The 16,059-nt window shown below is 45.9% G+C and overlaps 1 non-coding gene across 1 annotated transcript; it reads left to right on the top strand.

Moving 5' to 3' along the window:
* Positions 1-977: 977 nt before the first annotated feature.
* On the top strand, positions 978-1,069 carry trnay-gua (transfer RNA tyrosine (anticodon GUA)). The gene is given in 2 exon segments: positions 978-1,014; positions 1,034-1,069. It is a non-coding gene; the product is annotated as a tRNA-Tyr (tRNA).
* Positions 1,070-16,059: the final 14,990 nt, after the last annotated feature.

Raw genomic sequence — 16,059 nt, 5'->3', positions numbered from 1 at the left:
GAAGATTCTCGAGATCACCATTCTGCCTTGGTGGGACCTTTTCAGAAATATAGAAGTTGCAGTCTGGATCCGAATCGATTCCCATACTTCAGCTATCTGTCAACTCTTATGGTGTCTCACTTGTCGAATGAAATGCAGAGGACGTAAGGTCAGGCACCAAAGGGTGCTGTACGCTCCTTGGTCGAACTTGGGAATCGCGCAGGGAGGGCTGACACCATACTACCATGTTTAATTTGTGTTTGATTTTACCTGCTGTAAACCGCAGAATGTCAAAAGAACATAAGAACATAAGAATTAGGAACAGGAGTAGGCCATCTAGCCCCTCGAGCCTGCTCCGCCATTCAACAAGATCATGGCTGATCTGGCCGTGGACTCAGCTCCACTTACCCGCCCGCTCCCCATAACCCTTAATTCCCTTATTGGTTAAAAATCTATCTATCTGTGATTTGAATACATTCAATGAGCTAGCCTCAACTGCTTCCTTGGGCAGAGAATTCCACAGATTCACAACCCTCTGGGAGAAGAAATTCCTTCTCAACTTGGATTTAAATTGGCTCCCCCGTATTTTGAGGCTGTGCCCCCGAGTTCTAGTCTCCCCGACCAGTGGAAACAACCTCTCTGCCTCTATCTTGTCTATCCCTTTCATTATTTTAAATGTTTCTATAAGATCACCCCTCATCCTTCTGAACTCCAAGGAGTAAAGACCCAGTCTGCTCAATCTATCATCATAAGGTAACCCCCTCATCTCCGGAATCAGCCTAGTGAATCGTCTCTGTACCCCCTCCAAAGCGAGTATATCCTTCCTCAAGTAAAGTGACCAAAACTGCACACAGTACTCCAGGTGCGGCCTCACCAATACCCTGTACAGTTGCAGCAGCACCTCCCTGCTTTTGTACTCCATCCCTCTCGCAATGAAGGCCAACATTCCATTCGCCTTCCTGATTACCTGCTGCACCTGCAAACTAACTTGGCGCTTTCCTTCGATAGCTCAGTTGGTAGAGCGGAGGACTGTAGTGGAATACTCAGCAAAGTCATCCATAGGTTGCTGGTTCAATTCTGGCTCGAAGGAGCTAGCATACTTTAGTGCCCTCGACCGGCTCTCGAGGGGAAAATCCCCGGGGCTGGACGGGCTGACCGTGGAGTTCCACAAGGCGTTCTGGGACGTCCTGGGGAGCGACTACGCGCGAGTCCTGGGGGAAAGTCTGGCGACCGGGGAGGTGCCCCTCTCTTGGCGCAGGGCAGTCATCGTCCTGCTGCCTAAGAAGGGCGATCTCCGCCTCCTTAAGAACTGGCGCCCGGTCTCCCTCCTCAGCACGGACTACAAAATCTTCGCCAGGGCGATGTCTGCTCGCCTTGGTGCCGTGCTGGACCACATGATCCACCCCGACCAGTCCTACACGGTCCCGGGCCGGACAATCCACGATAACATCCATCTGGTCCGGGACCTCATCCATTGTTCCCAGGAGGCTGGTCTGTCGGTCGCCTTCCTATCCCTCGACCAAGAGAAGGCGTTCGACAGGGTGGATCACGACTATCTGCTCGGAACTCTGCGCGCTTTCGGGTTCGGGACGCATTTCGTCGCCCGGATCCGACTTTTGTACGCCGCCGCGGAATGTCTGATTAAGGTTAACGGGTCCTTGACGGCGCCCCTTCGCTTTAGGAGAGGGGTGCGCCAGGGATGCCCCATGTCCGGCCAGTTATACGCCGTTTGCGTGGAGCCTTTCCTGCGCCTCTTGCGGACGAGGTTGACGGGACTGGCTCTGCAAGGGCCGGGCGTGGAGGTCGTCCTCTCGGCTTACGCCGATGACGTGCTCCTCGCGGTAGAGGATCCCGCTGACCTGCGGAGGATGCGTGAGTGCCAGGAGATTTACTCGGCCGCGTCCTCCGCCAGGATCAACTGGGAGAAATGTTCCGGACTCCTGGTGGGTCAGTGGCGGGTGGACTCCCTGCCGGAGGAGCTCAGGCCTTTTGCCTGGAGCACGACCCATCTCCTCTATCTGGGAGTCTACCTTAGCCCCGACGAGGAAGCCTGGCCGGCGAACTGGCAGGAGCTGGAGGCCAAGGTCGCCGCTCGCCTAGGGCGCTGGACAGGACTGCTCCGAGTGCTGTCCTACAGGGGTCGAGCGCCAGTCATAAACCAGTTGGTGGCCGCAATGTTGTGGTACCGGCTGGTCACTTTGACCCCTCCCCCTGCGTTTGTCGCCAAGATACAGAAGAAGCTGGTGGACTTCTTCTGGAACAACAGGAAGCACTGGGTCTCTGCTGCGGTCTTGAGCCTCCCGCTTGAGGAAGGCGGTCAGTCGTTGGTGTGCGTCAGCGCCCAGCTCGCGACTTTCCGTCTTCAGACCCTGCAGAGATACCTTTACATCGAGCCCCCTCCTAGGTGGTGTGCTCTGGCGAGGTATTTCTTCCGCCAGCAGCGCGACCTCAATTATGACACGCAGCTCCTGTTTGTGAACTTGGGGGGTGTCAGGACCGCCCTCCGGGAGCTGCCTGTCTTTTACAGGGAACTCATCAGGGTGTGGAACAAAGTCTCCACCAAGCGCAGCTCTCCGCCGGCTGGAGTGGCGGCCGTCCTGCAGGAGCCGCTGCTCGGGAATCCGTACCTCCACGACCGAGGTTTTATGTGGCGGTCGGAAGAGAGGGCTGTGGCTGGTGAGGTGACCAGGGTCAGGGACCTGCTCGATGGCGGAGGAGCGGGCTGGATGGCGCCAGACACGCTGGCGCGGCACCTAAATTCTGCCAACGTCCGCCACGCGGCCGATGCCATCGAGTCACTAAAAACAGCTCTGGGCCCTGACTCCGTTAGGTGCATCGAGCAGGCTCAAGAACTGACCCCCGTCCGGACGGAATTCCTCATCGGCGCCAAACCCCGGAACCTCCCTCGGGGGCCGGCGCCTCACAACTTGAGCCGCCTCGGGGAAATCCCCTCCGTGCCTTTCAGTTCCGCGCGGAGGGGTTTCCTGTACGGGCTGCTCCTGCACACTCTCAACTTTGCCATCCTCGCCGGCCGTCCGGACACGCCATGGCGTACCATCTTGCCGTCCGGAGGAGGCGGGGGTCCCGATGGAGGGCACTCTACGCAGGGGTCCTCCCACTATTCATCGGGGACTTGGCCTGGAGGGTGGTGCACGGAGCAGTGCCGTGCAACAAATTTTTAAGCCGGTTCACGGACTCCCAGGCCGCCTGCAATTTCTGCGGTCTGGAGGAGTCCGTGTTCCATGTTTTTATTGAGTGCACAAGGTTGCAGCCCCTGTTCCATTATTTGAAGGGGCTGCTCCTGAAATTCTGGCTGCACTTCAGTCCCACTCTCCTGATCTTTGGGCACCCTGTGCGGAGGGGAGCGGGTAGGTCCGAGGGCCTCCTCGTAGGACTGCTCCTGGGCACGGCCAAGGGTGCCATCAGCCGGTCCAGGCAGCGGGCGGTCGAGGGGGTCGTTCAACCTGACTGCCTGCGTCTCTTCCGCTCTTACATCCGGTCCAGGGTGTCCTTGGAGATCGAGCACGCGGTGTCCACCGGTACGCTCGCGGCCTTCCGCGAGAGGTGGGCACCGGAGGGACTGGAGTGCATCATCACGCCCGGCAACCAAATTTTAATTTGATTTTACGTTTTAAAGTTTAATTTGTTTTAATTGCCGGTGCTTTTAGTGTCCCCCTCTCCTTTTACAGGGGGCACTGGAAAAAGGAAAAAATTTGATTTTAGTGCCCAAAAAAAAAAAAGAAAAGAAAAGAAAAAAAGGGCCTTGTAAATGTCTGGTGTGTCATCCAGGTCGGGTGGCATGGATACATGTTTTATGTTTTGCAGGTGGACTCTAAAAGAGTTTCATGCACAAGGATCCTCAGGTCCCTCTGCACCGCAGCATGTTGTAATTTCTCCCCATTAAAATAATATTCCCTTTTACTGTTTTTTTTCCCAAGGTGGATGACCTCACATTTTCCAACATTGTATTCCATCTGCCAAACCTTAGCCCATTCGATTAACCTATCTGAATCTCTTTGCAGCCTCTCTGTGTCCTCTACACAACCCGCTTTCCCACTAATCTTTGTGTCATCTGCAAATTTTGTTACACTACACTCTGTCCCCTCTTCCAGGTCATCTATGTATATTGTAAACAGTTGTGGTCCCAGCACCTATCCCTGTGGCACACCACTAACCACCGATTTCCAACTCGAAAAGGATCCATTTTTCCCGACTCTCTGCTTTCTGTTAGCCAGCCAATTCTCGATCCATGCAAATACATTTCCTCTGACTCCGGGTAACTTTATCTTCTGCAGTAACCTTTTGTGTGGCACCTTATCGAATGCCTTTTGGAAGTCTAAATACACCACATCCATCGGTACACCTCTATCCATCATGCTCATTATATCCTTAAAGAATTCCAGTAAATTAATTAAACATGATTTCCCCTTCATGAATCCATGTTGGGTCTGCTTGATTGCACTATTCCTATCTAGATGTCCCGCTATTTCTTCCTCAATGATAGCTTCAAGTATTTTCCCCACTACAGATGTTAAACTAACCGGCCTATAGTTACCTGCCTTTTGTCTGCCCCCTTTTTTAAACAGAGGCGTTACATTAGCTGCTTTCCAATTCGATGGTACCTCCCCAGAGTCCAGAGAATTTTGGTAGATTATAACGAATGCATCTGCTATAACTTCTGCCATCTCTTTTAATACCCTGGGATGCATTTCATCAGGACCAGGGAACTTGTCTACCTTGAGTCCCATTACCCCCCTAGTGATAGTGATTGTCTCAAGGTCCTCCCTTCCCACATTCCCGTGACCAGCAATTTTTGGCATGGTTTTTGTGTCTTCCACTGTGAAGACGGAAGCAAAATAATTGTTTAAGGTCTCAGCCATTTCCACATTTCCCATTATTAAATCCCCCTTCTCATCTTCTAAGGGACCAACATTTACTTTCGTCACTTTTTTCCGTTTTATATATCGGTAAAGCTTTTACTATGTTTTTATGTTTTGCGCAAGTTTACTTTCGTAATCTAGCTTTCCTTTCTTTATTACTTTCTTAGTCATTCTTTAAAATTTTCCCAATCTTCTAGTTTCCCACTAACCTTGGCCACCTGAAACGAATTGGTTTTTAATTTGATACGCTCCTTTATCTCCTTGGTTATCCACGGCTGGTTATCCCTTCTCTTACCGCCCTTCTTTTTCACTGGAATATATTTTTGTTGAGCACTATGAAAGAGATCCTTAAAAGTCCTCCATTGTTCCTCAATTGTGCCACCGTTTAGTCTGTGTTCCCAGTCTACTTTAGGCAACTCTGCCCTCATCTCACTGTGGTCCCTTTTGTTTAAGCATAGTACGCTCATTTGAGACACTACTTCCTCACCCTCAATCTGTATTACAAATTCAACTATACTGTGATCACTCATTCTGAGAGGATCTTTTACTAGGAGATCGTTTATTATTCCTGTCTCATTACACAGGACCAAATCTAAGATAGCTTGCTCCCTTGAAGGTTCTGTAACATACTGTTCTAAGAAACAATCCTGTATGCATTCTATGAATTCCTCCTCAAGGCTACCACGTGCGATTTGATTTGACCAATCAATATGTAGGTTAAAATCCCCCATGATTACTGCCGTTCCTTTTTCACATGCCTCCATTATTCCTTTGATTATTGTCCGCCCCACCGTGAAGTTATTATTTGGGGGCCTATAAACTACGCCCACCAGTGACTTTTCCCCTTACTATCTCTAATCTCCACCCACAATGATTAAACATTTTTTCATTCGAGCCAATATCGTCTCTCACAACTGCCCTGATATCATCCTTTATTAACAGAGCTACCCCAACCCCCTTTCCCTTCTTGTCTATCTTTCCGAATTGTCAGATACCCCTGTATGTTTAATTCCCAGTCTTGGCCACCCTGCAACCACGTTTCTGTAATGGCCACCAAATCATACCCGTTTGTAATGATTTGTGGCGTCAACTCATTTACTTTATTTCGAATGCTGCGTGCGTTTAGGTAGAGTGTTTTAATACTAGCTTTTAAACCATGATTTTTAGTTTTGACCCCTCCTGCAGCCCCTTTATATTCATACATATTGTCCCTTCCTATTACCTTGTGGTTTACACTTACCCCAGTTCTACTCTGCTCTGTTGCCTCCTACCTTTTGCATTCTTTCTTGGGGTCCTGTTCATCTGAGCTCTCACCCACTCTAACTTGCTCAGAGACCTCTCCTGGGTTCCGAATACCCCTCGCATTGAGGCACCGAGCTTTCAGGCTTGACTTTTTATTACATTTTGACCCTTTAGAATTTTGCTGTACAGTGGCCCTTTTTGTTTTTTGCCTTGGATTTCTCTGCCTTCCACTTTTACTCATCTCCTTTCTGTCTTTTGCTTCTGTCTCCATTTTGTTTCCCTCTGTCTCCCAGCATTGGTTCCCATCCCCCTGCCATATTAGTTTAACTCCTCCCCAATAGCACTAGCAAACAGTACCTCTGGGACATTGGTTAGGGTCCTGCCTAGGTGCAGACCGTCTGCTTTTGTACTGGTCCCACCTCCCCTAGAACCGGTTCCAATGCCCCAGGAATTTGAATCCCTCCGTGCTGCACCACTGCTCAAGCCACGTATTCATCTGAGCTATCCTGCGATTCCTACTCTGACTAGCACGTGGCACTGGTAGCAATCCCGAGATTACTACTTTTGAGGTCCTACTTTTTAATTTAGCTCCTAGCTCCTTAAATTCGTCTCTTAGGACCTCATCCCTTTTTTTACCTATATCGTTGGTACCAATGTGCATCACGACAACTGGCTGTTCATCCTCCCTTTTCAGAATGTCCTGCACCCGCTCCAAGACATCCTTGACCCTTGAACCAGGGAGGCAGCATACCATCCTGGAGTCTCGGTTGCGGCCGCAGAAACGCCTATCTATTTCTCTTACAATTGAATCCCCTATCACTATTGTTCTCCCACTCTTTTTCCTGCTCTCCTGTGCAGCAGAGCCAGCCATGGTGCCATGAACTTGGCTGCTGCTGCCCTCCCCTGATGAGTCATCCCCCTCAACAGTACTCAAAGCGGTGTATCTGTTTTGCAGGGGGATGACCGCAGGGGACCCCTGCACTACCTTCCTTGCACTGCTCTTCCTGCTGGTCTTCCATTGCCTATCTGGCTGTGGACCTTTCGCCTGCAGTAAGACCAACTCGCTACACATGCTACTCACGTCATTCTCAGCATCGGGGATGCTCCAGAGTGAATCCACCCTCAGCTCCAATTCCGCAACCGGAATTGTCCCTGAGTTCCCACATAGTACAGGAGGAGCATATCACATGACCGAGCTCTCCTGCCATGACTTAACCCTTAGATACACTTAATTTGGCGACAACACTGTTAACAGGTTACTTACTGATATAAAAAAGAAAATGAAAAGCTACTCACCAATCACCAGCCAATCACTTACCCCTTTGGCTGTGACCTCACCTTTTTGATTTCTTTCTGCTTCTTTTTTGCTTTTTCTCCCGGCTGGAGCTGCACAAGCTGGGCCTTTTGTAAGCCTCACCAATGCCACAAACTCCCGCCTCTCGGACTGCCGCTGCCTCTCGCTGTCGCTGGGCCTTTATAGGCCTCACCAACGCCACGAACTCGCGCCTCCGAATGTCGAATGTTGTAAGAATATTACTTAAAACGTGTTTGACTATGTACCTTTATTTTTACTGAACTTAAAACGTGTTTGACCATGGACCTTTATGTTACTTGAGAATGTGTTTTGACGATGTGCTTTTATTTTAATCTACTTAAATTGTGTTTGACTGTATACCGTTATTATACTGTGAAAACCGAGTAAAAGAGGAGCATCATACCCGCTCTGTGCTGCAACGGAATTGTAATGATTATATTCGCATGTAAATTGCATTGCATTTCAATGGGGGATGCAGGGTAATGTTTAGCTAGTGTAAATGCAGGGAAGGTTGACTCTCGGGGGCAGGAATTTTGCTTATCTTGATTGACACTCAAGAGTGTGGCGTGTCAACAGAGGGGACTGAAGGGTGCAAAATTCACAACCCCCGCCCCGAGTGTTTGGGCTCATTCGAAAGGAAATCTAATTTGGGACTAGCTACTGGAAAGTTTGGAATCCTAAAGTGCTTATGAAAGAAACTACGAACTTTAATCGAATTTTTAATTTTAAAACGACAAATTCAAGACTGTGGGCGGGCCTAAAGGACTGACAGGAGACAACCTGATTAGTGAGACTACCTGGATGTGAGGACTAAAGTTAACATGTCTGGAGAAATGGGTATGCGAGAATCCTTTTCCACAAAAAACATTAACATTACAACAAATAACCCAGAGATAGCCAGCCATCAACCTGAATCTGGAAAACCATTTCAGCATATACATCACAAAGAGGCCCAATCCAGCCTGTTTGCGAAAAACTAAGCACAAAAAGACATTGCGATTACCAAGCTAATATTTCCATCAGGAAACTGTTTTCAAACATCAACCCACCCAAAACATATTAACTTTTAACGAGCAAAATATTACAAAGAAGAGTCAAGCCCGCCAAATTTAAACAAAGAATTCTGAACTGATTTGGTGCCAAGATTAGAACCACTCAAACCAGATAACTGGCCCCTGTTTCAACAGAGGGTATGCCACACTATGCCTAGTACCTTACTACGCTTGTGTCATCAAGACAAGGAGAGAAACCAACGCGACAGTTGTAAACTAACTTCTCCACCCTCGAAGTCCTGAAGTCCTGAAAGAAGGAAGAACATTACCATCGCAGCAGCCACCGACCACAACCAACCGGAAAACCACTGCGATCGACCAAACTCGAAACAAAACCCCAACGGGAAAAAAATGAAGAATCAAAAAGTTTCCACTCTACAATCTCAGGCCTGACTATCAAAAGGTAAAACATTACCTAAAAGACTGTAGAAACCTATTTCTAGCCAAAGAAAACAGGTACTTACCCCACAGATCCCAAACATGCCTTACCACATCAGCGGACTCAACCCAACTGAAGATTGCGCAGCTGTATTGTATAGGGTTAATAACATAGGGTTAATTATGATATTCCGACATTTTCAGTGTGTTTTCAGCTTCATGCCTCGTGGAATGTTGTTGATGCAGAGAGAGAGAGAGAGACCTTGATGCGCACACCATCTTGTTTATGGGGCGATTGGCGCCTCGAGATCTCACGCTTTGTGGAAGAACAGCAGGGGCCTTACAGATTAAGAGTTGGCCATAAGCCACATGCACCCATGTTTGTTCAATAGTATGAAGGAACGGAACTGTCCAGTAGCTCTTTGAACTTCACCTTGGACCGTGATTTGCGAGCATTGCCGGGATCCCCAAGGCTCCTGACCAGCCGTCGTTGCGGAGTTCCCTACGGGCTGAAGGCTGTGAGCTTTGTTGCATCTTATCATACTTCTCTTTTCTTCGTAAACTGTATTATGTTTCTTTTCTCTCAGTAAACGGTCTTTTATCTTTACTTCATTTGTCTTGTCTCTTATTTAACATTCATCCTGATCCAGAACCTAGATCTATTATTATCGATCCAAAACATTTTGGCGTCACGGACAGGTTCTGGCTTCAAGTACTAACCAAAGTTTGGTGACCTTTAGTTCTTTGCTACATAGTGTGTTTGTGTGTATTTTCTGATGTTAAATTTTAACAGTTGCCTCAGGCGGAACTTTCCAGTCTTGTTGTTATAATTTTACATGAAATCAGACAGAATCGTGTTTGTATTACTAGTGTCTATCCCATTTATCTTGACGGCGCCCATAAAGATCCTCCTCTAAATGCTTGCTTTAAAGATGTGTATACCATATATGACCTTCATTCTAATAGGTCATATTGATTGGGACGATGGAAAAATGTTGTGCACCATTGCACCGTCCTTGGCATTACTAACCTTCCTCCCACTGTAGACCTAACTCGTTTAGCTCAATTTCTAAAAGATAACCAAAAGGTCACTGACGAATTGAGCAAACGAACTGTAAACACACTGTAAATGTCGGAATATCATAATTAACCCTCTGTGATTAGCCCTATACAATACAACCAGTATGGGTCGTTGTGACTGATCCAACACTGGTATTCGAAGCACTATCCACATTATGGATTGTTTACTTTGACCACAGTTGACCGAGACTGGATACGCTTCAGAGGCTGACTGTAGCTGGCACGAATTCAGGAGGTTGTTATACACACTCAATACTTTTAGATGCTTGTTGCTCACCCACGACGGTACGTTGCCTTATTTTAAATCCTTTAAATTATTGCGTCCTTCATATAACAACCAAGCTCCGTACATGACACACACGTCATTCTGAGCAGCTTGGTCTGATGCGTTTTTACCCTCCTTGATTAATGCATTGTCATTGCCTGGTCCTCTTGTAGTTCGTGACCTTCTATGTCACTACCCTCCTCCAGTATTTTCTTTAACTGGTCCCTTAACGTATTCACTTGGACTTGCAACTGCGCGTTGTCCGCACTATTTACCAGTGATGTCCCAGTATTAAATGCTGTAGCTACATCACTCATTATCCCCCTTTTCCGTCTCAGTTTGTATGCTTCCCCCTGGCTTTCGACTCCATAATTCTTTTGATAAAATTGTTTGAACATTTCCTTTAACAATTTTTCATACAACTTTTCCATTTCTAGCGGGCACCACCGGGGTAATTGTAACTCTGTCAAATTTAGAATAACTGACGCTACTTCATAATATACAGAATGATACAACATTTTCCCTGTTGGGATTAACACCAGCCCATTCTTAGGCCCAGGTTTTAGGACAGGACACGGAATTTCTTTGTTTGGAATCTACAGCCTTTTAGGGAGAGATTTTAATTTGCTCACGATCAGCTCGGTTGCATTGACTGTTTTTGGAGGACCAAGGACCACACAGACATTGGGACTCAAACCCATGCAGACAAACAATGTACGTGGGGCCTAAAACCCACACAGACGAGACATGACATGGAACCCTTGTTTCTCCTTCCACCACTTTTCCCAACATAATCTCGTATCTTTGGCTCGATTCGCTCCTATTAAGACAAAAAATGAAAGAAAATTATTTTGCTATGTTGGAGCCGCACCCTCACAGGTCCTTCTTCAGTTATTCACATCCTTAAATCAATTTAGCTAAATCAAATTTTTAATTTCACAAAAACCTATGTCCAGCCTTTGTGGTAATGTTACTGGAGTTCACACAGCACTGTCCCATCCAGGTTCAAGTTCAGTAACACCTTGAGGTAATTTCCATATTGAAGGACCTCTCTCGGTAATTGCCTGCTTGAAAGAAAAGAAAAAGAATATCCATTGTGGCTTTTCTGTCAGCGCAATGGATTAATTCATAACCAATTTTTCCTTTCTGTTACTGAGGGAAAACATCCAGTCGGTAAGTAGAAACTTAATTTTTTATTTATTGATTGATTTTTTATTATTTTTATTTTTTTTAATTTTAAATTTTTTTTGATTGATTTATTAGTTGATTTATTGATTTATTTTCATTTATTATTGATGATGACTCTTTATTTGCAAAAGTGAAGTGTTTAATGTTTGTAAATCCCCCTTCCCCTGCCGCCCCCCCTCCCCCATCTCTCGTTCCCTACGCCTGATTTATAAGTGTAGGCAAGGTTTTTCTGAGTGTACAAACATCTACACTTATTCCATTCTAAGTTAGTTTGGAGTAAGTTTTCGCTGCCTAAACTTGCAAAACAGGCGTAAGTGGCTGGACACACCTCCTTTTGAAAAAAAAATCTGTTCTAAAATGAAACTATTCTAACTCACTAGAACTGGAGCAAACTAAATGGCAATAATTGCAATTTCTAAGATGCTCCATTCTAAACTAGTTGCTCCAAAAAAATAGGAGCAACTCAGGCCGAAACTTGAGCCCCAAGATTTCTACCATCCTTTCAGGCAGAGTTCTAGATCCCCACAACCGTCTGTGTGAATAATTTTCCTCTCAAATCCCCTCTAAACCTTCTACCATTTCTTTAAATTTATGTCCCCTGGTTGTTGACCCTCTGCTGAGGGAAATTGGCCCTTTCTATCCACTATATCTAGACCACTCATAATTTAATACACCTCAATGAGGTCTTCCCTCAGTCTCCTCTGTTTTAAGAAAAACAAACCCAACCTATCCAATCTGTCCTCATGGTTCTCCACTCCTGACAACATCCTCGTAAATCTCCTCTCTACCCTCTCCAGTGCAATCATGTCTTTCCTGTAATGCGGTGACCAGAACTGCACGCAGTACTCCAGCTGTGGTCTAACCAATGTTTTATACAGTTCAAGCATAACCCACCTGCTCTTATATTCTATGCCTTGGCTAATAAAGGCAAGCATTCCGTATGCCTTCTTAACCACTTTATCCACCTGGCCTGCTATCTTCAGGGATCTGTGAACATGCACTCCAAGGTCTCTTTGTTCCTCTACACTTCTCAATGTCCCACCATTTAATGTGTATTCCCTTTCCTTGTTAGCCCTCCCCAAATGCATTACCTCACACGTCTCTGGATTAAATTCCATTTGCCACTGTTCTGCCCACCTAACCAGTTGATTGATATCTTTCTGCAATCCACAGCTTCATTATCAACCACACAGCCTATTTTTGTATCATCTGCAAACTTCTAAATCATACCCCCTATATTCAAGTCTAGATCATTGAAGTATACTACAATAAGCAAGGGAACTGGTACTGAGCCCTGCGGATCCTCACTGGAAACATCCTTCCAGTCACAAAAACACCCATCAATCATTACCCTTGGCTTCCTGCCTCTGAGCCAATTTTGGATCCAACTTACCACTTTGCCCTGATCCCATGGACTTTTACTTTTATGACTAGTTTGCTATGTGGGACCTTATCAAAAGCTATGCTAAAATCCATATACGCAACATCAAACGAACTGCCGTCATCGACCCCCCTGGTTACCTACTTGAAAAATTCAATCAAGTTAGTCAGACATGAACTTCCCTTAACAAATCCGTGCTGACTGTCCCTGATGAATCCGTGTCTTTCTAAGTGAAGATTTATCCTCTCCTTCAGGATGTTTTCCAATAATTTTCCCACAACTGAGGTGAGGCTGACTGGCCTGTAATTACTCGGTCTATGCCTTTCTCCCTGCTTAAACAAAGGTTCCACATTAGCAGTCCTACAGCCCTCTGGCACCACACCTGAAGCCAGAGAGGATTGGACAATGATGGTCAAAGCCTCTGCTATTTCCTCTTTTGCTTCGCTTAACAGCCTGGGATACATTTCATCCGGGCCTGGTGACTTATCCACTTTCTAAGCTGCTAAATCCTTTAATACCTCCTCTCTCACTATATTTATTTCATCTAATATTTCGCACTACTCCTCCTCGATAGCAGTGTCTGCATCACCCCTCTCTTTTCTGAAAACAGACGTAAAGTATTCATTAAGAACCATATCCACATCTTCCACCTCCACACACAGATTGGTCTCTAATAGGCCCTATCCTTTCTTTAGTTATCCTCTTGCTCTTAATATATTTATTAAACATCTTTGGGTTTTCCTTGATTTTACTTACCAAGAATTTTTCATGCTCTCTCTAATATCCCTTTTGATCTCACCCCTGGACTTTCTATACTCCTCTAGAGATTCTGCAGTATTTAGCCCTCAGTATCTGTCATAATCTATCCTTTTTTTCTTTATCCTACCCTGTATGTCCCTAGACATCCAGGGGCTCTAGATTTGTAAGTTCCACCCTTTTTCCCATCAAGTGAAGATTATCTGCTTACTGGGACATGTTACTTCACAGATTACACAGGGCATACCTTGAGGATCTGAAGTGGATTTGGGTGGTTCTATAAATCATTTTATCTATGAAGCTCGCGCCCGTCGTGCGTCATTCAGTCATTCATCTCTGGTATTTTTGGCAGCCATCTTGCTTCATCTAGCCAGTGACAGCTGGCTTTCCCCAACTCTCTCCAATTTCCTCCCCATATCTCTTTACTTCTCTCGACAACTTAAAAAACTTTCTCGGACCCACCTATTGTACAAGCTTTTGATCTCCTCTTCTAACTCTCACACCATGCCGTGTTCGCCATGTCTTTATTCTTTATCTTCTTTTTGTCCTCCTTGCTTTGTAAAGCACCTTAGGATGTTTTGTACATCAAGGACCCATCATACACATTTAAGGGGATGGTAGCATAGTGGCAATGTCACTGAACTAGTAATCGAGTAGACCTGGATTGATAATCTGGAAGCAAGAGTTCAAATCCCACCATGTCAGCTGGGGATTTTAGTTCAGCTAACTGAATAAACCTGGCATAAAAGAAAAGCTCATATCAGTAATGGTGACCATGAAACTTCTGGATTGTCTTAAAAACCTACCTGATTCACCACTGTCATTTAGGGAAGGAAATCTGTCATCCTTTCCACGTCTGGCCTATTGGTGATTACAGACTCTTAAATAGCCTGCTTCTCATGGGCAATAAGGGATGGGCAATAAATGCTGGCCTTGCCAGTGATGCCCACATCCCAGGAACAAATTTAAAAAAATAATAAATGGAAATTCATATTGTGTGTAACAAACCTATTTCTTTTTTACATCAATTTTCTCCTCACATTTTGACTTTCCAGAAGATCCTCCATGGCCTCACCCATTCCCTATGAAGTATAATGTGGATAAATGTGAGGTTATCCACTTTGGTGGTAAAAACAGAGAAACAGACTATTATCTGAATGGTGACAGATTAGGAAAAGGGGAGGTGCAACGAGACCTGGGTGTCATGGTACATCAGTCATTGAAGGTTGGCATGCAGGTACAACAGGTGGTTAAGAAAGCAAATGGCATGTTGGCCTTCATAGTGAGGGGATTTGAGTACCGGGGCAGGGAGGTGTTGCTACAGTTGTACAGGGTCTTGGTGAGGCCACACCTGGAGTATTGTGTACAGTTTTGGTCTCCTAACCTGAGGAACGACATTCTTGCTATTGAGGGAGTGCAGCAAAGGTTCACCAGACTAATTCCTGGGATGGCGGGACTGACCTATCAAGAAAGATTGGATCAACTGGGCTTGTATTCACTGGAGTTCAGAAGAATGAGAGCGGACCTCATAGAAACGTTTAAAATTCTGATGGGTTTAGACAGGTTAGATGCAGGAAGAATGTTCCCAATGTTGGGGAAGTCCAGAACCAGGGGTCACAGTCTAAGGATAAGGGGTAAGCCATTGAGGACCGAGATGAGGAGAAACTTCTTCACCCAGAGAGTGGTGAACCTGTGGAATTCTCTACCACAGAAAGTTGTTGAGGCCAATTCACTAAATATATTCAAAAAGGAGTTAGATGAAGTCCTTACTACTAGGGGGATCAAGGGGTATGGCGAGAAAGCAGGAATGGGGTACTGAAGTTGCATGTTCAGCCATGAACTCATTGAATGGCGGTGCAGGCTAGAAGGGCCGAATGGCCTACTCCTGCACCTATTTTCTATGTTTCTATGTTTCTATCTCTGTAACCTCTTCCAGCCCTACAACCCTGCAAGATCTCTGTGCTCCTCCAATTCTGTTTGGTGGGCCAGCTCTCCTCTACATTTGAGGAACTGATGGTCTTTCTATCTTTTGTCCAAGTTCTTTTGTGGTCTTGTGGAATGCATTTCGAAGTTCCCTGTCACATACAGGAAAACATCATCACAGTTTGCTGATATCTCAATCTGCAGATGGAAGTTTCAAAAATATTCAATGAGTGAGACCTAAACATTCACACTGTGACTGGCTAACTCCACACTATAAAACCCCAGCATGGTCCTTCAAGGTCACATGAGACTGTTTCAATCTGTTAGAATCACCTTGTGCCAAAATAATCAGTGGTGCAGAAACATCCCAATACACACACGCCTCTGTGTTCAATATTACCTCACAGTTAGTGTTCAGGGACTTGGAGCCCAGTTCCCCATGTAACAATAATCAGGCTGTCACAGTAGAGATGTATTTGGACATTACTTTATGTTACTCGAATGTCCTGGACATCACTCCCCCTCAAACTCACACACTCTCCCTGGCAACTGTCTGAGGCTGAGCCAGACTGTTGGCAGCCTTGGTGTTGTAATTCACCCCGTGACAAGCTTCCAACCAC

This window comes from Pristiophorus japonicus, chromosome 3 (genome assembly GCF_044704955.1).
Source record: "Pristiophorus japonicus isolate sPriJap1 chromosome 3, sPriJap1.hap1, whole genome shotgun sequence".
Taxonomy (NCBI): domain Eukaryota; kingdom Metazoa; phylum Chordata; class Chondrichthyes; family Pristiophoridae; genus Pristiophorus; species Pristiophorus japonicus.
Note: the sequence above shows the minus strand (reverse complement) of the source record. Positions and strands in the feature narration are given on the sequence as shown.